The sequence below is a fragment of the Caretta caretta genome, chromosome 5 (genome assembly GCF_965140235.1).
Source record: "Caretta caretta isolate rCarCar2 chromosome 5, rCarCar1.hap1, whole genome shotgun sequence".
Lineage (NCBI taxonomy): Eukaryota > Metazoa > Chordata > Testudines > Cheloniidae > Caretta > Caretta caretta.
The window spans coordinates 70,314,746-70,339,847 of record NC_134210.1 but is presented as its reverse complement, the minus strand read 5'-3'; the positions used below and the strand labels follow the sequence as shown (position 1 = coordinate 70,339,847).

At 44.4% G+C, this 25,102-nt stretch overlaps 1 protein-coding gene across 5 annotated transcripts in view; it reads left to right on the top strand.

Moving 5' to 3' along the window:
* The first annotated feature begins 683 nt into the window (after nt 1-683).
* Nucleotides 684-25,102, top strand: part of PJA2 (praja ring finger ubiquitin ligase 2) — a 103,931-nt gene continuing 79,512 nt past the window's right edge. Inside the window, exon 1 of one of the 5 annotated variants that reach the window (XM_075128603.1) lies at nt 684-818. The gene's annotated coding sequence lies outside the window, so the exon portion shown is untranslated. Of the gene's footprint in view, nt 840-25,102 lie in introns of all 5 variants that reach the window. The other 4 variants (XM_048850012.2, XM_048850013.2, XM_048850014.2 and 1 more) reach the window with 4 other exon arrangements.

The following is a 25,102-nucleotide window of genomic DNA, read 5'->3' as shown; positions in this document are numbered from 1 at the left end:
CTGCTGAATTGGAATTCATTTGCAAATTGGATACTATTAATTTAGGCTTAAATAGAGACTGGGAGTGGCTAAGTCATTATGCAAGGTAGCCTGTTTCCTCTTGTTTTTTCCTACCCCCCCCCCCCCAGATGTTCTGGTTTAACTTGGATTTAAACTTGGAGAGTGGTCAGTTTAGATGAGCTATTACCAGCAGGAGAGTGAGTTTATGTGTGTATGGGGGTGGGGGGGATGTGAGAAAACCTTGATCTATGCAGGAAATAGCCCGACTTGATTATGTAAAGAGTTGTCACTTTGGATGGGCTAGCACCAGCAGGAGAGTGAATTTGTGTGGGGGGGTGGAGGGTGAGAAAACCTGGATTTGTGCTGGAAATGGCCCACCTGTTGATCATTTTAGATAAGCTATTACCAGCAGGACAGTGGGGTGGGAGGAGGTATTGTTTCATATTCTCTGTGTGTATATAAAGTCTGCTGCAGTTTCCACGGTAAACATCCGATGAAGTGAGCTGTAGCTCACGAAAGCTCATGCTCAAATAAATTGGTTAGTGTCTAAGGTGCCACAAGTACTCCTTTTCTTATAGCTGTATGTGTAGCTTAGTTCAGTCATTTCCTTCCCCTGAAACCTACAGCAGCAGTAGCGGGCGGACCCATGGGTTCCCATCCTCTCCCCATCTCTGCAAGGATTGGCTGGTATCTCCGCAGTGCGGCCCGGGATTGGCTGGCTCTGGCGGTGTAGCGGGCCGGGATTGGCCCGGCTGGCTCTCGCTGAGGCTGTGTCGGGGCCCAGGCTTTGGTGCCGGGACCCGGCCTGGAGGAGGCGGGTGAGTCGGGACCGGGGAGGGGTGAGTGCAGGGGCCGGCCTGGCCGGCGGGCTCGGGGGAATGGCCCCCGTTGCGCGGTAGCATGGCTGGCTCGGGAGGATCCCGGGCGATTGGGCCCGGCCGCTCCGTGCCGCGGCCTGTCACGGGGGGAGCCCCGGCCCCCGGGCTGTCGCGGGCGCGACCCGTCCCTTCTTGGTTTCCCCGGGGGTCTGACCCCTTTGCCCGGGTGCCCGGTGCGGGGCAGGAGCGGCGCAGCCCGGGCCTGAGGGGAGCGCCTGGGCCGGAACCGCCGCCTCGGTACAGGCCGCCTCCCCCGGGCTTGACGACGGGTCTCGGCTCCACGCCTGTCCAGGCTTGTGCAGGCCCGGGTGGGGGATCGGCCAGCGCTGCTGGCAGCAGGGACTGGGAGGCGCGAGGGGGTAGGAGGAGCTGCGGGGTGGGGCTGGGCATGGTCTAGTCAGTAGGGGTGGGGTGCCTGGGGGATGTGGTGGCCACCGGGGCAGCTGTGACCCATAGAGTGGGAAATAGGTGGGGGTGGGGGGCGCCTAGGGAGGGTAGTGGGGAGCAGGGTACATGTGGGTGGGGCTGCTACTCTGAAACCTGTCAGGATTTAGTGTGTGTCAAGGCTGAGCCCTGGAAGCTGGAGGCTTGGCAATTCATAGCCCCGGCACCTCTGGGCTTGCTGCATCAGTTATAAATGTAAAAAAAATTACTTGAGTCTCAGTACCGAATTGCTTGAGGCCTGACACCTTTTTCATTACCAGTTAAGTTCTATGGGGCACTGGGTTGTGGAGTCCTGGCCACAGTCAGTGAACACATCTGGGCCTCCATGCTGCAAACCCTTCCCCTGTGTGCATAACTTCACGTGTGTGAAGAGTCACTTTAATCAAATGGGACTGCTTGTGCAAGTAATGTAAAATATAGAACCATAGATACGTAGGGCTAGAAGGGGCTCGCAGTTCATCCCGCACATTGAGTATACCTGGGCGCCTGCAGGATTGGGGCCATAAGTAGAAGCACATTCATAAATGTGAAGGCTGGTATTGCTTCTATATAAATCCATAGTATGCCCACATGTTGAATACTGTGTGCAGATGTGGTCACCCCATCTCAAAAAAGATATTTTGGAAAAGTTACAGAAAAGGGCAACAGAAGTGATTAGGGGTATGGAACAACTTCCATATGAAGAGAGATTAATAAGACTGGGGTCTTCCAGCTTAGGAAAGACACAACTAAGGGGGGAGATCTATAAAATCACAATTGGTGTGGAGAAAGTAAACAAGGAAGTTTTAGTTACTCTTCCTGATAATACAATAACTAGGGATCACCAAATGAAATTAAGAGGCAATAGGTTTAAAACAAACAAAAGGAAGTATTTCTTCACACAGTGCATAGTCAACCTGTGGAACTGTTTGCCAGAGGATGTTGTGAAGGCCAAGAAACTGACAGGGTTAAAAAAAGAACTAGATAAGTTAATGGAGGATGGGTCTATCAATGGCTATTAGCCAGGATGGACAGGGATGCAAAACCATGCTCTGAAGTGTTCTTAGCCTCCGTTTGCTAGAAGGCAGGAATGGGTGACAGGAGATGGATCAGTTGATGATTACTTGTTCTGTTCATTCCCTGTGAAGTACCTGGTATTGGCCACTGTCGGAAGATAGGATACTGGCTAGATGGACCATTGATCTGACTCCATATGGCCATTCTTATATTCTTACGATAACAGTCTGTACGTACTTAGGCTATGTCTATGCCAAAAGGGGTGGCCAAACTGTGGCTTGCGAGCCACATGCGTCTCTCTTACTGTTAAAGTGCAGCTCACAGCCCCCCCCCCCCCCGCCATGCCCTGCCCCATTTTCCACCTACCAGACTGTGTGGGGCGGGGGGGGGGGGGAGCTTGGGACCTCTGACTTGCAGTAGGGTGGTGGTGTAGGGGTTTCTGCCCAGTGGGGTAGGCGTTCTCAGGGTTGAATTCAGGGGTGTGAATTTTTTGTAGACTTCAGGTCTCTGGCTCTAGGATCTTGCAGGATGGATCCAGCCCAAGCTCTAGGACCCTCTCAGGGCCCTGGAGCCTGAGTTCTAGCCTAAGACTGGAAGTCTCCACAGCAGTGAAACAGCCCTGTGGACTGAGCCTCCCAGGCCTGAGTTGGCTGGCAGAGGCCAGCTATGTGATTTTTCTTTGCTGTGTAGACATACCCTAAGTGACCTAATTATAGTGGAATTAACGATATTTTAAAATAAAGAACATTTTGAACACTTGCATAGTATCCGACCAGATACCACTGAAAGTGATTTCACAGACATGAGTTATACATTCATATAAATACACATATATTGCACAATCTCTGCATATTCAAAGGATGAAAACAATGTTTAAAAAAATTCAAAATTGTAAACTAAACAGGGTCATATATGTGATACTATATAGTTCGCAGAGGAGCCAGGTCTCTCAGGCTTACTGACTTGGGTGGGTTTAAGGTGCTGCTTTGTGTTTTTAATGTCTCTGTAGAGACCAGTTTTCTGGTATGAATCTTGAACTGTGTTATATACGCTTATCCCTCTAAACTGTGCTACCTTTGGGGCTGAAATTGTGCTGCATGTGAATTTCTTTTGTTATATTTGATAAAATTCCATTTGACCATCTTGGGGGGTGGGGAGGAAGGGGGCCTCCCAGCAGTAAAGAGAACTTTCAAATTTTATTTTTGTGCTCTGATGGCTTTTTAAAACTTCTGTACTTCATGGACTTGATGTTCATTTAAGACTAGTGGCATGATTGAAAAAAATGGTTTAAAAATAAGCTGTGTAAATATTTATGTATCTGTGATGCAGTACACCAGATATAAACCATTTTGTTTACTTGATTATACAAGTATATATTTGCATCAGAGATTGTATAGAAGTTATTTTCCCTAAAACTGTTAATGTAAGATAAATGTTTAAAAATCAACACACATGAATCAAGAAAGTAAATTGTTTACTGTAGCCATATTGCAGAGGTAATAAGGCAAATGCAAATGGTGTACAAGTGATAGAGATGACTACACATGTGCAATGTGGTCAAGCTATTGTTGCTGTAGGAAACGTAACTTTTACATTTCTTGACTTAAAAAGTCAAGCTTAACATTGTATAAATAGTGCTCTTTCACAGGTATTGATTTTTGTCTATTTTGCTAATTCAGTGCATAAGCAGTGCAGTGAAGAAAGTGTCATTATTTTGCAAATCAAATCAACATCAAAACAAGGCACATTTTTGACCCAGTTTTATTGTGCTGGGTCAGTTGTGGAGTTTTTCCATGAAAAGGACCTGTTCCCCCCAAAGAATTCAGTATATTAACTGAAAAGTGTTTAATCTAGTGTACTGGGTTAACCCAGAGAATGCTGTGATGGGTATTAGTAGCAACAGTTCAGGATGGCACCATCATCGCTTTGTATAAATACACTATTTTGCATGGAATCAGAAGTACTCATTGGCTTGTGGGTCTGGTTGTTTTTTTTTGGTGGGAGGGTTGGGGTTTTTTTTGGTGATTCTTGGTCCCTTTTGCTTTGGCCTGGCGTAGTCTTGAAATAGATGAATCTTATTACTTTATTTTGTACTGTGATAGGGCCTAGAGGCCAGGGCTCCATTGTGCTAAGCACAGTATAAACATATAAGAGAGACTGTCTGTGATGATTCCTAGCAGTACCCAGAATTATGAGGCACCTCGCTACCATCCACCCTTAGCATGAGAAAGCCGTCTCTGCGCCTGCAGAGTGTTAGCTCCTTGACTTCACTGACCACGGGCAGCATTACTTTACGCAGGCTCTGTTATCCATCTGCAGGTTAGCAAAATGCACGCTCCAACACCTGAATCTTCTGAGTGTCCCCTTGGATTGTCCAGCCGCTGGTTCACTGGACACGTAGAGTTCAGAGATTCACTGCTTCCAAAGGAACGGTACCCCCCAGTTTACCAGCTACACCTCAGAGCAGCACTCCATTTAACACACAGCATTTCACTTTTTTTCACACCTGTAAAAATGTATTTGACAACATACAGAGATTTGAGAAGTAGCAAATAAAAGGTTTGGAAACAAGTGGTTACTTGTGAAATAAAAAACATAACACACATTCTAGAGCCTGGACTTAATTAACAAGATATTCTCCTGTCTAATGAAGCTTAGTTCACCCAAACTCTCTGTAGCATTTTCAGAGCAAAACTATGCTCTGAAGTGTCCCTAGCCTCTGTTTGCCAGAAGCTGGGAATGGTTGACGGGGGATGGACCACTTAATGATTACCTGTTCTAGTCATTCCCTCTGAAGCACCTGGCATTTTCGGCACCATTGGAAGACAGGATACTGGGTTAGATGGATCATTGGTCTGACCCAATATGGTCATTTTTATGTTCTAGCTAAGTTAGCTGTGACCCTCCTTTCTTAAAACAGAACACGTTGACAGTATCCTCGGTGAAGGATCCAGGGTGTACCTCAGGACCTCCAGTTGTACCCCAAAAATCCATTGTCTTTATGTGTAAACAAGATACCTCTCTGCTGAAAGTGTTTCCTGCAGTTTTTTCTCTTGAAGATGTCACAAACTCTTGATTATCGTTCTGATCTGTCTGTGGAGGGACCTCCATTGTGAAGCAGACAATATCACACATGTGACCAGCCAGAGTGAGAAGGGTCTCTTCCCTCCTACTTAAAAGAAGCATGTTTATCACCTTCTGGTGACCGGCCTTAACTTACATACCTTAAAACCATAATTTCTGGTTTAGATACTTAACTTCTTAAATATTATCCATACATACATTTTGAAATGATTGATAATCAGTGGGATACTGTCTTTCAGTAGAGACTTCACATGTCACACTTTGGTGAATTATTGTATGTATACTTGACACAGAGGATCCCAATAAAACTCTATACCTTCCCCGTTCAGGCCCTCTACCAGTTGGCACAAAGATATTCCTGGGTCACAGTTCCTTTACCTGAAGAGCTTATAATATAGGTAGATTGTTATTTACAATGCAAGATAACTGGAGCTGTGAACATATGATTTACATTTTAATAAAGTTTTGTTGCAATACTTCTGAAAAATGGTAATGTTTGATATAAAATAGAACCATAGGGAATGTGTGTGCACTACTTTATTTATTAGAATGCTCATAAAAACCCTTCTGTCTTTTTCTGAACAGATTAAGGGCTGAGAAAATCTGTAATACAGTCCATATGCCAGTATTGGCACAAACTTCACCAGCTTTATTACTTGCTGTGTTCCAGCATCATAGTAAAACAGTCCCTGGAGTTCAGTTTAGGATCTGCTTTTTATTAGTAGGTGAGCAAAATGTATTTGAAAGAAACAAATCTAAGTTATATTGAAACAACTTTTAAATTATTACATGTACAACTTTCAACATGTCAAAACAAGGCAACTCAAAGATGGAGGTAGGGATAGGAACTCCACAACTTCTGCATTCCATTCTAGGCTCATGCTTTGCCATGGTGTTTCTTATCTTTTCAAAAGGTGCAGCAGCATGACTTAAGGATGGAACTTTTTGGTTTTGTTTGAATCTTCTTCCTTTTGGTGGTTCCAACAGCCTTAACTTTATTGACAGATCTGGTGTGTTGTCTGTCAAAGAAATGACCAGAAACGTTTGCAGTAATGCATTGCTCAGCTGATACAAGGACAGTTATTGGAACTAATTCAACAGTGAATCATAGACTATCCGGGCCGGAAGGGACCTCAGGAGGTCATCTAGTCCAACCCCCAAAGGAACAGGTTCCACTGAGTGTCAGTCATATGCTGACCCTGTAGCAGTGAAGATGAGCGGCTCCTACCAGAAGCTTTGCCTTGGCAAAGAGAAGACTAGGCAGTCAGGGTGGTTGTTTTTGTCTGATTCTTTTAGTCAGTTTCTTTCAGTTAATAGCAATAATTTCTAAACAAATGTTACTTGATATTAGTGGTTAGAGCTTTGTTTTATGCTCTAAGAAAGCACTCAAAAGTTGTAGCTGCTGACACAGCATACAAGTTGTATTTTAGCATAGCTAAGTAAAAGAAAACTCTGAAGACCTAGAAGACGTGGTCCAGAGAACTCTAGATCTAAACCACAGGTACAGGGTGGGAACAAACAATGAGTGTAGGTAACTCACAGCTTGTTAAATATCAGGAACACAGGCATGTAAGTGCTAAAATGTCCTCATCTTTTACTAATTAATTTAACATACTTCAAAGGTATGGCAGAACCAGAGTGCCACGTGAAGTATTAAGATGAGTGTTCATGACAGTGGGGAGAAATGTAACAATCTTCTCCTGCTGAAATTAACTGTTCTAAATCAGTGTTAGCATCTAAGAGGATTGTTCAAATGTGAGAAACTTAAGATGGATATTAGACACCTTATCTGAGGCCTCAGGTGTCTGACTTAATCAAATTATATGAATTCAAAGTACATGAGTTCAGTTCAAATGAGAAAAAGTAGCAAGTTTTAAGAAAAGCTCTGTGCAGCAGCCCCTTACCACCTCCAATTCCCATAAACGCAGAAGGAAAAATGTAGCAATAAGAAATACAAAAGAAAGTCTAAGAACTCTGTTAATATTTTATTAATGTATACATACAATCACGTGATCGTATCTTGTAACTTAATCAAAATTATATTATGCATTATTGGACTCAGCAGTCTTATACTCGTAATAGCTGGGTTACTTTTATTTTGAGCTCTGACTTCTAAAAAATAAATAGATATGCTCAAGAATAAAGAGATTTTTATGCCCTTTGGATATTGATTTTGGAGGGTTTTCCCTTCAAATTTTAACTTTTGATAGGGAAAGTTCAACAATTTTCATGAAAATTCTTCTACATAGGACCTTGATCCGCACCAAGTTCACATGAAATGTCAAATGAAACATTCATTTGGCAAAAATATGCAAGGTTGTTCCAGTTTTTAGATTTGTTCTTTTCTGTATGCATCTGAAAGAAAGTTATAGGTGCTTGGATCGCACTGGCTATGTATGTATACCCACAGACGTTTGTACTTGCTTATTTTCAGATATTCTGTCGTGTATACAGCTTTTGTGACTCAACATCTTTAAATATTTTTAAAAATAAACAGGGTTTTTGAAAAGCAAAAATATAAATTGATTATTTTATACCAGTAATTCATCTGTTTCAGTCAGAATTGGAACTGTCAGTCCGGGTTACAGAGTAGTAGAGGCTTTTTCCTTCTGAATATTTTGTCTTAGTGGGGGAAGTAAGTACTTCAGAGTTCCAAATGAAATATCGGCACATGTAAAGAAAAGGAAAATAGCCTCTTACCTCATTAAATGAAACAAACAGCAGAAGCCATAAAAGGAGAGTAGACGCTACCCCAACAAGGGTCATGCTGTAGGTTACCAGGCTATAAAGCTCTGGGCATGTCTACACTAGAAATGCAAGTCGACCTATGTTAGGTTATCTCACAACCACTGCAGTAATTACAGTGCAGTTCATATCCACGCTACTCTCCTTCTGTTGGTGGTGCGCGTCCTCACTAGGAGCACTCCCATTGACTTAAGAGGAGCAGTATGGGGTGCTGAGAGACTGGGAGCTCACAACTGGGACCCCGGCTCTGGTGGGGAGCTGACAGTTGGGGGGGCAGCACCCATGGGGTGCCAGGAACCTCTGAGCAGCAGCTGAGTGGGGAGCACAGGCAGCAGTTGGGCATGCTGCACGAAGCTGGGAGGCAGCTGGGCTCTGGGGAGCAGGGCGAGTGCAGCCCGGCTTAGAGCAGTAAGCCCGGGAGCAGCCATGCTTTAGCTGGAGCCATCCACCCTCCTCTGTGACAGCCCAGCTTTCTTGTCAATTTCAGGGCTCCAATGAACAGCTAGTATAAGTAATGCAATCGCCCTAACTACACCGACATAAGCCCTACACTTCTTGTGGAGGTATGTTGGTGTAGTAGGGCACTTGCATCCCGAGGAGCATGTGTACATTGACATAATTAGGTCAACATAAGATGCCTTATGTTGACCTAACTCTGTAGACCAAGCCTTGAACAGTGAGCAGACTTCACAGTGGAAATCTGTGAGGTAACCTCCTTTCTGATTAAACTGTCATCCAGTGGTCTCTTTGTGGGAAAGCAAGGAAAGGAGATGCCCCAGATAGTTTTCTCAGGTGCTATTGCAAGATTTCAATCAACTTTTCAGCTTTTGCGTGTTTTGCTGTAGCTAAAGGACAGTTTTACCTAACAGACTCAAGCATCACCACGATGCTGCTTTTTGGACTTGTATGTTTTTATGCTGTCAGACATCACTATAGTAACTGAGCACCTTCCACATGAAATCGATAACAATGGCACTATCCTTAGTGGGCGACTTCTTCTTTTGGGGGGTAAAAATTCTGCTTGTGGTGGAGGCTGTTGTAGGTCTTTTTTGGAAGTGGGTAGAAGGTTGGTGTCGGTGTTGTATCATAATGGAAAATATTTTGAAAAGTTGGTAAAAGAGCATGCAGAAAAGATTGTCTGACCTCCGTCAAAGACGTATAAAGGCACACAGCATCTGAAGACCATTTTTCTTTTTGTTCCTATGGATATAGAAAGAACTCTGCTTATATCGGAAAGAGGTCTTGTAACAGAAATAGTAAGTAGAGGAACACACATGTCAAGACTTGGGAAAATACAGTTAAATCCAATAGAGAACTAGGTAAGACACCCCAGGTCAAAAAGAGCTTCAGGTATGGGGCAGAATATCATTTTTAGACTCTCTAGATAAAACTTATTGCAGACTGATGGGTCACAGAAGAAATTTCCTAAGGTACTCCACAGAATTCATGATGAGTACACAGAATGTGTTTTACCCCCTAAACTCCTTGAGATTTAAAAAAAAGAAAGAGAAGAATAAGAAGATGTTGACCTCTGTACTACTACCTTGAAAGAGATGCAATAAGACTGTATCAGTGGCATTTTCTGTTGTCTTGTGACTCATAAAAGAAAATGCTATAAATACATGCTGTGTTGGAACACAAGAATGTAAACAAGCTGAGGTTTTTAGTTGTTTGTATTGCAGTAGCACCTAGAGGTCCCAGTTGTGCACCCGGACCCCATTGTGGTAGATATTAAAAAAACTAAAAGTCAGTCCCTGCCCTAAAGAGCTTACTATCTAAGACAAGAAACTACATGTATATACAACAGATAGGTGGAGAATAAGGAAACACTGCGATAATACAGGTTAGCATGATAGTCAGTGGTCTCGTAGTGTCCCCAAAAGATTTGATGACAGTTTGTTTTAGTAGTGTGTATCTTTCTAGTTACAGTTGACTACCTCTCATGGATTTATGAAATGCTGTTGCCAGATGGTGTTCAAATTCTCAAATCTCTAGAATTCTTTCCAAGATTCTGGTAGCATCTTCTTTGAGGATAGGGATATCACCTTTCACCCTTCCTTGAAAATATTCTATGAGAACCAGTGGCATGGGACTCAACAAGCATAGCAGCTCAGATATCAACAATATCAAAACTCAAGTTCAGGCTATTTGTAATCAATATATCTTCTCAAATAGATACGAGGCTCTTATTAGAACTCCTTTCAATAGTAACCTCTCATCCATTTGAAGATAGGGCAGCTAGCAAGGACAATTACTGTTCTAGGAAAAGAAGTTTTATCAAGTGACAAGTTCCAGAAGATGAGATACAGCATGAACTAACTCCGTATGCAAGAAAGTATGAACAAGCACCTTCATTTGTCTGCTTGAGATAAGTTTCACATCTAGACATTGTGCAATACGCTAGCTGCAACATGTGAAGAATCTAGTGCCCATCTTTAAAAAAGGGAAGAAGGAGGATCCTGGGAACTACAGGCCAGTCAGCCTCACCTCAGTCCTTGGAAAAATCATGGAGCAGGTCCTCAAGGAATCAATTCTGCAGCACTTAGAGGAGAGGAAAGTGATCAGGAACAGTCAGCATGGATTCACCAAGGGCAAGTCATGCCTGACTAATCTAATTGCCTTCTATGATGAGATAACTGGCTTTGTGGATGAGGGGAAAGCAGTGGACGTGTTGTTCCTTGACTTTAGCAAAGCTTTTGACATGGTCTCCCACAGTATTCTTGCCAGCAAGTTAAGGAAGTATGGGCTGGATGAATGGACTATAAGGTGGATAGAAAGTTGGCTAGATTGTCGGGCTCAACGGGTAGTAATCAATGGCTCCATGTCTAGTTGGCAGCCAGTATCAAGTGGAGTGCCCCAAGGGTCGGTCCTGGGGCCAGTTTTGTTCAATATCTTCATTAATGATCTGGAGGATGGTGTGGACTGCACCCTCAGCAAGTTTGCAGATGACACTAAACTGGGAGGAGAGGTAGATACGCTGGAGGATAGGGATAGGATACAGAGGGACCTAGACAAATTAGAGGATTGGTCCAAAAGAAATCTGATGAGGTTCAACAAGGACAAGTGCAGAGTCCTGCACTTAGGATGGAAGAATCCAATCCACCGCTACGGACTAGGGACCGAATGGCTAGGCTGCAGTTCTGCAGAAAAGGACTTAGGGGTTACAGTGGACTAGAAGCTGGATATAAATCAAAAGGGTGTGCCCTTGTTGCCAAGAAGGCCAATGGGATTTTGGGCTGTATAAGTAGGAGCATTGCCAGCAGATTGAGGGACGTGATCGTTCCCCTCTATTCGACATTGGTGAGGCCTCATCTGGAGTACTGTGTCCAGTTTTGGGCCCCACACTACAAGAAGGATGTGGAAAAATTGGAAAGAGTCCAGCGGAGGGCAACAAAAATGATTAGGGGACTGGAACACATGACTTATGAGGAGAGGCTGAGGGAACTGGGATTGTTTAGTCTGAGGAAGAGAAGAATGAGAGGGGATTTGATAGCTGCTTTCAACTACCTGAAAAGGGTTTCAAAGAGGATGGCTCTAGACTGTTCTCAGTGGTAGCAGATGACAGAACGAGGAGTAATGATCTCAAGTTGCAGTGGGGGAGGTTTAGGTTAGATATTAAGAAAAACCTTTTCACTAGGAGGGTGGTGAAACACTGGAATGCGTTACCTAGGGAGGTGGTGGAATCTCCTTCCTTAGATATTTTTAAGGTCAGGCTTGACAAAGCCCTGGCTGGGATGATTTAGTTGGGGATTGGTCCTGCTTTGAGCAGGGGGTTGGACTAGAAGACCTCCTGAGGTCCCTTCCAACCCTGATATTCTATGATTCTATGAAAGTATGTGTTCAGCTAGTTGTGGGAACACCAGCATCTACTAGAGTGCAATGTTGCCGTGATGTTGGAGGAAAAGTATTCCAGACAGTTGTCATTTTGAAAGGATAGGTAAACTTAGTGGACGCATGGAAACACTACAAAGCAACACAGATTTTCTGGAACTGTGAGTGGCAAGATTATCTTTGACTTCTTTAAAAGGGGCCTTCAGTGTCAGAGTCCTGCAAGACATTACTATAGTTGGAACAAGCAGGTAGGTATGAGAAGCTGTGTTTTTCATCAGGAAGTGATCAAGACTTGCGTGTTTGTGTGACGCCCAGCAAAATAGGACCCTAACTTGACAGCAGCCTCTGGGTGGTAGTGTTATACAAATAATCATTAAGCTGGGCAAATACAAAAGCAGATCAGTTCAATAGGAGCATTGGAACTGGAACTTGGAAACATGCAAGTGTGTTCCCAGGAACAGCTGCAATGTACTCATCTCATGACTTATAGTGAGGAAGGCATACAGTGGGGTGTTTGTCAATTGTACTCTCCAGAGCTCTTGAAGAAAAGAGCGTCGGGGGGCATCCTTCTAATGGGCCCCAAATTAGCTCAGCAGAAAATGATTTTAAAACGACATATTTTCCAAAAAATGTACTGTATTTGTTTCTTGAGATCAGTAATAAAACCCAAATCTATAAATACTAATCTAATAGCTTGGCGTTTCAAAGTTTACTGTTAAACCAAAACAAATTTTTTTTATATTCGAAGGTAGATTTTTACAATTCCAGATGCTACCAGCGCTAATAGATGTGAGACTGAATTAACAATTTAATCTTCAGAGGTTAGTTTAGCAAACAGCTTGGGGAACCTGCTGGCCTACAATGTAAGAACAGATGAATAGTTACTTAAAGTAACGTTTTTAAAGGCATTTTAAAAAAAAATTAGATTAAGAACTACCCTGCAGTTCTCTGTGATGCATACGTTCCTATGCACCTTCAAACTTCTTAAGGAAATTTTATTTTTTTTTTAAATAGCATTTCTTAGCAAATACATTTTCTCAGAGAAAATCAGAGGAGGCAGTCTTGTTCTTGCTATAAAGTTGAAATAATTATCAGGCCTTCTCTTGCATTCATACCAAGACTTATTTATTTAGTTCAGAGGTCACAGGAATTAAAAACTGGTAGAACTGTGCTTAAAATGTGGAAGAGAACTAAAGAATTAAGGCTAAACTATGTCCATATTTTCCACTTAGACTCCAGAGCAATAGAGATTCAAAGTTGTTATAGAAAGTGGGGATGTAAAATATTAACTGGTAAGCATTAGTCTTACCAGTTAACCTGCCTTAACTATTAACCCCTGGGCTGGCCCACCAGTCCCAGCAGCCCCCGCGCCGGCCGAACGTGACCTGAGCCCTGGGCCTGCCGGAGCAGCTCCAACCCCTCTCCCTTTAATCGGTTAACCGTTTAAACAATATAATTTTAATCTCTGTCACAGAAGATGAATGATTAGCAGCATGCTAATTTAAACATAATATAGTCAGTACTTGGCATAAGACAAAAGAGAAATTATGCAGAAATACGTCTCAGGATATGATCTTTGTGCTGAGTTGTGGCTTTCTGTCATGTAAGACCATGCTTACATTATGGAGCCGATGCCAGCATAATTTTTTTTTTCATGTAGTCCTAACCAACATAGTTGTACTGGAATAATTGTGTAGGGTAGATCAGGCCTTCGATTTTCAGAAATCTGAAATTCTACTTTGGAACCGTAGGTTTCAGAGTAGCAGCTGTGTTAGTCTGTATTCGCAAAAAGAAAAGGAGTACTTGTGGCACCTTAGAGACTAACAAATTTATCAACACCCATTGTTTCATGTTCTCTATGTATATAAATCTCCCCACCATATTTTCCAGTGAATGCATCCAATGAAGTCAGCTGTAGGTCATGAAAGCTTATGCTCAAATAAATTTGTTAGTCTCTAAGGGGCCACAAGTTCTTTTCTTTTTAGAACAATAGAATCACTTAGACAAACACTTTATAGTATTTGTCAAAGTGAGGGTGTAGCTTTTTGAACTGTCAGGTCCCCTTGAGAGAGAATATGTAATCTTATGATGGGAGTAGCAAGACTAAGGGTATGTCTACACTATGAAATTAAGTTGAATTTATAGAAGTCGTTTTTTTAGAAATTGTTTTTATATAGTTGATTGTGTGTGTCCCCACACAAAATGCTCTAAGTGCATTAAGTGCATTAACTCGGCGGAGTGCTTCCATAGTACCGAGGCTAGCGTCGACTTCTGGAGCGTTGCACTGTGGGTAGCTATCCCACAGTTCCCGCAGTCTCCGCCTCCCATTGGAATTCTGGGTTGAGATCCCAATGCCTAATGGGGCAAAAACATTGTCGCGGGTGGTTCTGGGTACATGTCATCAGGCCTGCCCCCCTCCCTCCGTGAGAGCAACAGCAGACAATCGTTGGCGCCTTTTTTCCTGAGTTTCTTGTGTAGACACCATACCACAGCAAGCATGGAGCCTGCTCAGCTCACTGTCACCGTATGTCTCCTGGGTGCTGGCAGACGCGGTACTGCATTGCTACACAGCAGCAGCTCATTGCCTTTTGGCAACAGATGGTGCAATAGGCCTGCTAACAATTGTCCTCATGTCCGAGGTGCTCTTGCCTGCCTTGGTAAGGTCGGTCAGGAGCTCCTGGGCAGACATGGGTGCAGGGACTAAAATAGGAATGACTTGACCAGGTCATTCTCTTTAGTCCTGCCGGCAGTCCTATTGCACTGTCTTCTGGTGAGCAGCCAGGAGATGAGGATGGCTAGCAGTCCTACTGTACCGTCTGCTGCCAGCCAAAGATGTAAAAGATAGATGGAGTGGATCAAAACAAGAAATAGACCAGATTTGTTTTGTATTCATTTGCTCCCCTCTCCCTCCCTCCGTTAAATCAATGGCCGATAATTGTTTCGGTGAGGTCTGTCAGGGGCACCTTGAAAAGTTTAATGGAGATTCAGTCCTGCCTGGAATACCGGGGGGAGGGATAGCTCAGTGGGTTGAGCATTGGCCTGCCAAACCCAAGGTTTTGAGTTCAATCCTTGAGGGGCCCATTCTGTGTGACAGTTGTTCTTGTTTCTCCTTGATGTAAAGCCACCCCCTTTGTTGATTTTAGTTCCCTGCAAGCCAACCCTGTAAGCCATGTCGTCAGTCGCCCCTCCCTCCGTCAGAGCAATGGCAGACAATCGTTCCGCGGCTTTTTTCCGTGCAGAAGCCATACCACGGCAAGCATGGAGCCTGCTCAGATCACTTTGGCAATTATGAGCTCATTAAACACCACGCGCATTATTCAGCAGCATATGGATCACTAGAACCTGCCAAAGTGAAACCGGGCAAGTAGGCGACGTCAGCGCGGTGACAAGAGTGATGAGGACATGGACGCAGACTTCTCTTAAAGCACGGGCCCTGGTAATGTGGGCATCATGGTGCGAATGGGGTAGGTTCATGCCATGGAACACCGATTCTGGGCCTGGGAAACAAGTACAGACTGGTGGGACCGCATAGTGTTGCAGTCTGGGACGATTCCCAGTGGCTGCGAAACTTTCGCATGTGTAAGGGCTCTTTCATGGAACTTTGTGACTTGCTTTCCCCTGCCCTGAAGCGCCAGAATACGAAGATGAGAGCAGCCCTCACAGTTGAGAAGCGAGTGGCAATAGCCCTGTGGAAGCTTTCAATGCCAGACAGCTACCGGTCAGTCCGGAATCAGTTTGGAGTGGGCACATCTACTGTGGGGGCTGCTGTGATGCAAGTAGCCAACGCAATCAAAGATCTGCTGATATCAAGGGTAGTGACCCTGGGAAATGTGCAGGTCATAGTGGATGGCTTTGCTGCAATGGGATTCCCTAACTGTGGTGGGGCCATAGACAGAACCCATATCCCTATCTTGGCACCGGAGCACGAAGCCGGAGAGTACATAAACCGCAAGGGGTACTTTTCAATAGTGCTGCAAGCACTGGTGGATCACAAGGGACGTTTCACCAACATCAACGTGGGATGGCCGGGAAAGGTACATGACGCTCGCATCTTCAGGAACTCTGGTCTGTTTCAAAAGCTGCAGGAAGGGACTTTTCTTCCCAGACCAGAAAATAACTGTTGGGGATGTTGAAATGCCTATAGTTATCCTTGGGGACCCAGCCTACCCCTTAATGCCATGGCTCATGAAGCCGTACACAGGCAGCCTGGACAGTAGTCAGGAGCTGTTCAACTACAGGCTGAGCAAGTGCATAATGGTCGTAGAATGTGCATTTGGACGTTTAAAAGTGCGCTGGTGCAGTTTACTGACTCGGTTAGACCTCAGCAAAACCAATATTCCCACTGTTATTACTGCTTGCTGTGCGCTCCACAATATCTGTGAGAGTAAGGGGCAGACGTTTATGGTAGGGTGGGAGGTAGAGGCAAATCGCCTGGCTGCTGGTCACGCACAGCCAGACACCAGGGCGGTTAGAAGAGCACAGGAGGGCGCGGTGTGCATCAGAGAAGCTTTGAAAACCAGTTAGACTGGCCAGGCTACGGTGTGAAAGTTCTGTTTGTTTCTTCTTGATGAACACCGCCCCCCCTTGATTCACTCTACTTCCCTGTAAGCTAACTACCCTCCCCTCCCCCCTTTGATCACAGCTTGCAGAGGCAATAAAGTCATTGTTGTCTCAGATTCATGCATTTTTTATTTATTCATCACACAAACAGGGGGATAACTGCCAAGGTAGCCTGGGTGGGGTGGTGGAGGAGGGAAGGACAAGGCCACACAGCACTTTAAAACTTATTGAATGCCAGCCTTCTGTTGCTTGGGCAATCCTCTGTGGTGGAGTGGCTGGGTGGCCGGAGAGCCCCCCACCACGTTCTTGGGCGTCTGGGTGAGGAGGCTATGGAACTTGGGGAGGAGGGTGGTTGGTTACATAGGGGCTGTAGCGGTGGTCTGTGCTCCTGCCTTTCCTGCAGCTCAACCATATGCTGGAGTATGTTAGTTTGATCCTCCAGCAGCCTCATCATTGAATCCTGCCTCCTCTCATCATGCTGCCGCCACCTATCAGCTTCAGCCCTCTCTTCAGCCCGCCACCTTTCCTCCCAGTTATTTTGTGCTTTCCTGCACTCTGACATTGTCTGCCTCCACGCATTCATCTGTGCTCTGTCGGTGTGGGAGGACAGCATGAGGTCAGAGAACATTTAATTGCGAGTGCGTTTTTTTCGCCTTCTAATCTTTGCTAGCCTCTGGGAAGGAGAATCATAGAATATCAGGGTTGGAAGGGACCCCAGAAGGTCATCTAGTCCAACCCCCTGCTCGAAGCAGGACCAATTCCCAGTTAAATCATCCCAGCCAGGGCTTTGTCAAGCCTGACCTTAAAAACCTCAAAGGAAGGAGATTCTACCACCTTCCTAGGTAACGCATTCCAGTGTTTCATAGAATCATAGAATATAAGGGTTGGAAGGGACCCCAGAAGGTCATCTAGTCCAACCCCCTGCTCGAAGCAGGACCAATTCCCAGTTAAATCATCCCAGCCAGGGCTTTGTCAAGCCTGACCTTAAAAACCTCTAAGGAAGGAGATTCTACCACCTCCCTAGGTAACGCATTCCAGTGTTTCACCACCCTCTTAGTGAAAAAGTTTTTCCTAATATCCAATCTAAACCTCCCCCACTGCAGCTTGAGACCATTACTCCTCGTTCTGTCATCTGATACCATTGAGAACAGTCTAGAGCCATCCTCTTTGGAACCCCCTTTCAGGTAGTTGAAAGCAGCTATCAAATCCCCCCTCATTCTTCTCTTCTGCAGGCTAAACAATCCCAGCTCCCTCAGCCTCTCCTCATAAGTCATGTGTTCCAGACCCCTAATCATTTTTGTTGCCCTTCGCTGGACTCTCTCCAATTTATCCACATCCTTCTTGAAGTGTGGGGCCCAAACCTGGACACAGTACTCCAGATGAGTCCTCACCAATGTTGAATAGAGGGGAACGATCACGTCCCTCGATCTGCTCGCTATGCCCCTACTTATACATCCCAAAATGCCATTGGCCTTCTTGGCAACAAGGGCACACTGCTGACTCATATCCAGCTTCTCGTCCACTGTCACCCCTAGGTCCTTTTCCGCAGAACTGCTGCCTAGCCGTTCGGCCCCCTAGTCTGTAGCGGTGCATTGGATTCTTCCGTCCTAAGTGCAGGACCCTGCACTTATCCTTATTGAACCTCATCAGATTTCTTTTGGCCCAATCCTCCAATTTGTCTAGGTCCTTCTGCATCCTATCCCTCCCCTCCAGCGTATCTACCACTCCTCCCAGTTTAGTATCATCCGCAAATTTGCTGAGAGTGCAATATACGCCATCCTCCAGATCATTTGTGAAGATATTGAACAAAACCGGTCCCAGGACCGACCCCTGGGGCACTCCACTTGACACCGGCTGCCAACTGGACATGGAGCCATTGATCACTACCCGTTGAGCCCGACAATCTAGCTAGCTTTCTACCCACCTTATAGTGCATTCATCCAGCCCATACTTCTTTAACTTGCTGACAAGAATACTGTGGGAGACGGTGTCAAAAGCTTTGCTAAAGTCAAGAAACAATACATCCACTGCTTTCCCTTCATCCACAGAACCAGTAATCTCCTCATAAAAGGCTATTAGATTAGTCAGGCATGACCTTCCCTTGGTGAATCCATGCTGGCTGTTCCTGATCACTTTCCTCTCATGTAAGTGCTTCAGGATTGATTCCTTGAGGACCTGCTCCATGATTTTTCCAGGGACTGAGGTGAGGCTGACTGGCCTGTAGTTCCCAGGATCCTCCTCCTTCCCTTTTTTAAAGATTGGCACTACATTAGCCTTTTTCCAGTCATCCGGGACTTCCCCGGTTCGCCACAAGTTTTCAAAGATAATGGCCAATGGCTCTGCAATCACAGCTGCCAATTCCTTCAGCACTCTCGGATGCAACTCGTCCGGCCCCATGGACTTGTGCACGTCCAGCTTTTCTAAATAGTCCCTAACCACCTCTATCTCCACAGAGGGCTGGCCATCTATTCCCCATGTTGTGATGCCCAGCGCAGCAGTCTGGGAGCTGACCTTGTTCGTGAAGACAGAGGCAAAAAAAGCATTGAGTACATTAGCTTTTTCCACATCCTCTGTCACTAGGTTGCCTCCCTCATTCATTAAGGGGCCCACACTTTCCTTGGCTTTCTTCTTGTTGCCAACATACCTGAAGAAACCCTTCTTGTTACTCTTGACATCTCTTGCTAGCTGCAGCTCCAGGTGCGATTTGGCCCTCCTGATATCATTCCTACATGCCCGAGCAATATTTTTATACTCTTCCCTGGTCATATGTCCAACCTTCCATTTCTTGTAAGCTTCTTTTTTATGTTTAAGATCCTGTGATCCTTGAAACACATGCAGCTGGTGGAGGGAAAAAAAAGGACAGTGGTATTCAAAAAGACACATTTTATAGAACAATGGGTACAGTCTTTCACGGTAAACCTTGCTGTTCGGGGGGTACTGGCTCCAGGTTCAGGGTGAGAAACAGTTCCTGGCTGTCGGGAAAACTGGTTTCTCCGCTTGCTTGCTGTGAGCTATCTACAACCTCATCATCATCATCTTCCTCGTCCCCAAAACCTGCTTCCATGTTGCCTCCCTCTCCATTGAAGGAGTCAAAGCACATGGTTGGGGTAGTGGTGGCTGAACCCCCTAAAATAGCATGCAGCTCATCATAGAAGCGGCATGTTTGGGGCTCTGACCCGGAGCGGCCGTTTGCCTCTCTGGTTTTCTGGTAGGCTTGCCTTAGCTCCTTCAGTTTCACACGGCACTGCTTTGGGTCCCTGTTATGGCCTCTGTCCTTCGTGCCCTGGGAGATTTTGACAAATGTTTTGGCATTTGGAAAACTGGAACAGAGTTCTGATAGCATGAATTCCTCTCCCCATACAGTGATCAGATCCCGTACCTCCCGTTTGATCCATTCTGGAGCTCTTTTGCGATTCTGGGACTCCATTATGGTTACCTCTGCTGATGAGCTCTGCACTCACCTGCAGCTTGCCACGCTGGCCAAAGAGGAAATTAGATTCAGAAGTTCGCGGGCCTTTTCCTATCTACCTGGCCAGTGCATCTGAGTTGAGTGTGCTGTCCAGCGCAGTCACAATGGAGCACTCTGGGATAGCTCCCAGACGCCAGTACCGTCGAAGTGTGTCCACAGTACCCCAAATTCGACCAGGCAAGGCCGATTTCAGCGCTAATCCCCTTGTCGGGGATGGAGTAAAGAAATTGATTTTAAGAGCCCTTTAAGTGTAAAAAAAAAAAGGGGGGGGGGCTTCGTCATGTGGACAGGTGCAGGTTTAAATCGATTTAACGCTGCTAAATTCGACCTCAACTCCAAGTGTAGACCAATGTTGGGTGTAATTAATGATCTGAGTTACAATATATAAACTAACCTTTCCTGTACCCATTTCCTTCCTCAGACTGTGCTGCAGAAAGATGGGAGAGGGCCACTTTAGGTACAGGGAAGGCCAAATGATCTGAAAGGTAGTGGGAGGGAAATATCACCCAACCTTTAATTCATGTCTTCACCTGGATCCTGTAGGTGTCTCCCAAAATGTATTGAATGCGATACAGCCTTTTTCAACATACCTTCGTTGTGGGAGAACAACTCTGTCCAGGCCCTTTGACAGAGTCTGAGTGGATGGCTCAATCCCACAAAATCTTTATCGCTTCCTTTGAGGTGGTAGGTTACTTTTCTTTTTGGTGACACTGACTGAAACAGCACACCACAGTAGAATTTCTTAAAATGAGGCTTATTAAAAACGGAAAATTAATTTAAAACAAATTGTTAATATATCTAGATCTACACTTTTGATAAACAAGATAATGCCTTCTTAATGTAGGTAAGAGAAGAAAATCTAACGTGTTCCAAGAGCAAGTCCTGTCTCTGACCTCTCGTATGAAAGTTCTTTCCCCACGTTCAGATTTTTCCCATCCCAAAGCCAGGTTACTTCCACCCTTACGACTTTCCCTATTTCCAAACCCAAAATATAGCACTTCCCAGCTTGTTCTGTAAGTATCTGCCTACCCCATGAAGTTGATTGGTTTCTGATGGGCCTACCCTTTGTTCCTGAGGATGGTAGTTCCATGTGGCTGCATGGAGTTGTTTGTCGGGCTTGCTTGTCTACGCTTAAAACACTGTGCTGCTGTAGTGCTTCAGTATAGAAGATACCTAGGCTGATGGGTGGGATTCTTCCATCAGTATAGGTAATCCACTTCCCCAAGAGGTGGTAGCTAGGTGGATATAAGAATTCTTCCATCAACCTAGTGCTGTCTGTGTGGGAACTTAGGTTGGCTTAACTACGCAACTCAGTGGTGTGCATTTATCATACTCCTGGCCTACATAGTTGAACGAACCTTATTTTGTAGTGTAGACCAGGCCTGTGTCTAAAACTTGCCTACTTAGATATGAAATATTAATTTACTGACTGACTATAATCTGTCACACAGACTATTTCAATAGAAGAAATGTTATTTAATTGTTAAATAATACTAATGTGTAAGGCCCTACCAAATTCACTGACCATTTTGGTCAATTTCAGGGTCATAGGATTTTAAAAATCATAAATTTCATGATTTCAGCTATTTAAACCTGAAATTTCACGGTGTTGTAATTGTAGAGGTTCTGACCCAAAAAGGAGTTGTGGGGGGGTTGCAAGATTATTATAGGGTGGGGTTGCGGTACTGCTACCTTTACTTCTGGGATGCATCTGAAGGCAGAGCCGCTGCCAGTAGCAGCGCAGAAGTAAGCGTGGCCTGGTATGGTATTGCCACCCTTACTTCTGCACTGCTACTGGCAGGGTCCTGCCTTCAGAGCAGGGCCCCTGGCCAACAGCTGCTGCTCTCCAGCTGTCCAACTCTGAAGGCGGTGCAGAAGTAAGGGTGGCAGTACCGCAACCCCCCTAAAATAACCTTGTGCCCCCCCCCCCCACAATATCCTTTTGGTTCAGGACCCCTCCTTTGAGAAATGCTGGTCTCCCCCGTGAAATCTGTATATTCCAGGGTAAAAGCGCACACAAGACAAGATTCCACAGGGGGAGACCAGATTTCACAGTCCGTGACGCATTTTTCATGGTTGTGAATTTGGTAGGGCCCTATTAATGTGGTGGTACCTAGAGGCTTCAACTATGATCAGGGTCCCATTATGTTAGGCACAACATACAAACACAGTACAAACATGTAGTGAGAGACAATTCCTACCCCAAAGAGCTTATAGTCTAAATAGACAAGACAGACAGGGCGAGAGTAGAAATGGGCACAGAAAGGGGAAGTGACTTGTCCAAGGTCACAAAAGAGGTCAGTGACAGAGCCAGGAATAGAATCCAGGTCTCCTGAGTCCTGGTTCAATATATTAATAAATAGTATAGAACATCATCACTCTACATGGTCTTGTCTAGATTTAAAAAAGACACAGTCCCTTCTCCAAAGAGCTTATGATCAAAATTACACTCAAATTGCATGTTGTTTAACAGACAAAGGAATGATAGGGAAAGGAGAGAGGACAGTTAAAAACACATCATTTTACATACAGGAGTCTGGTTTTGTTTGTTTGTTTTTTTTCAGACAGAGAGCACATCCATCAATTTCAGTCCTTCTGTAGGTAAAACTGTACCTTTCAGTTGCAAAGCAACACTAAGGAATTACTAGTTTAGTACACTTTATTAGTTTAGTTTTAATCTTTTGTCTATAAAAGAATTCTTCTACCAGAATTAGCGAAAGGAGCAAATCACCCAAGGCTTAGCCAATGATAGAGAGCTCTCATGGCTGTCTTCATATTAGCAAAATGCACAACTCTTCTGTGGTGACTGCTGTGTAACCCACACTACATTTTTTTTTCCTTTTTAGGTTTTTTGAACTATAAGATGTAGATTTTTCTTCATCAGAAAACCAGTCTATTTTCTACCAGTCTGGTAGGAAATTTGATTACAGGAATATTCTTTTTCTAAAAGTGTAAATAAGGGGAACTTTGTATTACAATAGTAAATCTTCTTTGTCTTAAAGAAAGAAGGTTAATCCTTTCTGGTCAAACCATATCAAGGAAAACATAGTTCTGCCCGCTAGCAAGGAAGCAAGTCTACTCTATTTTTACACTTCAACTCCTTTTCTTTCTTGCTAATAAAAGTATAATAGTGGACTTTTTTGGGGAGAAGTACTTCAACAAGGAAATGTTCTTTCCCATCTCACTGCATTTAATGGCAAAACCCTGAATTATGAACCTTACCCAGAGCCCAGTGAAATCTATGAGAATCTTTCCATTGACTTCAGTGGCCTCTGGATTGGGCCTTGTATACTTCTGGAGAAGATGCAGAAGGAATATTGCAATTTGTTAGTAAACTAACTGAAAATAAAAACAATATAGTCTTGGTTAGACTGTAGAAAATGTAACACTAAAAATTACGTAGTGATAATTGGCAGTGGCAAACAGTGAATGCAGCTTCTTTATTTTGGACATAAAACACTTAGCCCCAAATTATATGAAGCATTTAGATTATCTTCTGAATGCTACTGTTGTTTGTATTATTGTAGTGCCTATGAGCCTCAGTCATGGATCAGAACCCAGTTGAGGTAGGTGCTGTATAAACACAGAGCAAAATCCTCCACAAAAGCTTACAATCGAAGTAATAAGACAAAAGGAAACAGATGGATATGGACAGACAGGAGAATACAAAGAATAAGACAATTGTTGCCTAATCATTGTTAATTTTTTTTGTAGGCATCATAGAAAAGGAGAGATTTGAAAGAGGATAATGAGGTAGCTTTGCAGATCTTTATGGGAAGCGCATCCCAAGAATGAGGGGCACCATGCAAGAAAGTTCAAAGGTGCTTGTTTGAAAATTTAAAAGTGGGCTAAGGAGGCTGGCATCATGGGCTATCACACTGACTGTGAATGAGAGGTGACAGGTAGGATGAGGATAGGTTGTGAAGGGCATTTGAAGTGAAGACAAGCAGCATATGTTTGATAACGATAGAGAAGGGGGAGCTAAGATTGGGATGAAAGGACAGGGCTGACATGGCCAAAGTGACGGGCTAGGAAAATGATATTTGTAACAGCAGGCTGATTGATGTGAGTAGGGCAAGATTGTATTTGCTCCAGAGAGAGACTGGAGCATGAGAACAGGAGTGGATGAAGTGCATGTTGCAGGTGAGCAAGGGCTTGGGGGTTGGCAGACTGGATCTTGCAATGGGAAAGAGGGACAGAGAGGCAAGGGTGGAGGAGAGTGAAACGTGGAGAGAATCAACCACAATAGCAATGAAAGAAAGAAATGAATGAGAAGCAAGTGGAGTTAGTATAAGACAAGGATAATGTGCATTTGCTCACATTAGTGAAAAAGTTGTTGTTACTGAACAATTTAGCAAATGTAGTCTGAGAGAGTCCCTGACCGCCTTCCCATGGGCCTCCTCTTAACCTAGAGGGTCTTCCCTATTTTCTACTGCAGGAACCATCCCTCTGGTAGCTATATATGGAAGCTTAAAGATTCCAGAAGAGAATACCATATAGCAACAGAAGAGAGTTCCCGTCCCTTGAGATTGAGCATACTACTTGTGTCTGGTTCTTCTAGATGGGTGGCAAAAGATCAAGTAGTCTCCAACTCCGCTCTCCACACCCACATCAGTGCACTGCACTGCAAAGCTTACACTGAATATACTCAGGAAAGAGGAGTGGTGGCCACGAGCAGGAAATTAGTTTGTGCTAACACAGCACTTACCACCTCCCTCCTCTTACCTGTGCCATCACTCTGGAGGGCTGGAACTGGATTCTCCCCTTCTTCCAGTTCTGCCTATGCGGTCTGGGAGCATAACAAAGTAAAATCTCATTCTGTGGTCAAGTTAGTGATAGACAGGTAAGGGAGGTTTCATTTGACTAATTAAAATCTACAGAATCATAATTTCAATGGTATTGCATGGCAAAGGGGATGTGCTGCTCCCAGCTCTAAGTTCTCAGGTTGATGGAAATTTTGATACTAGTAATTTTGATAATAATAAGTGTCATGGGAAATGGGTCAAGTTGAGTATCGTTGGAAAGCCCTGTCTCCCATGAACACAATGGTACCAAACATGACAAAGCTAGAACAGTTATGTAGATACATATTTGA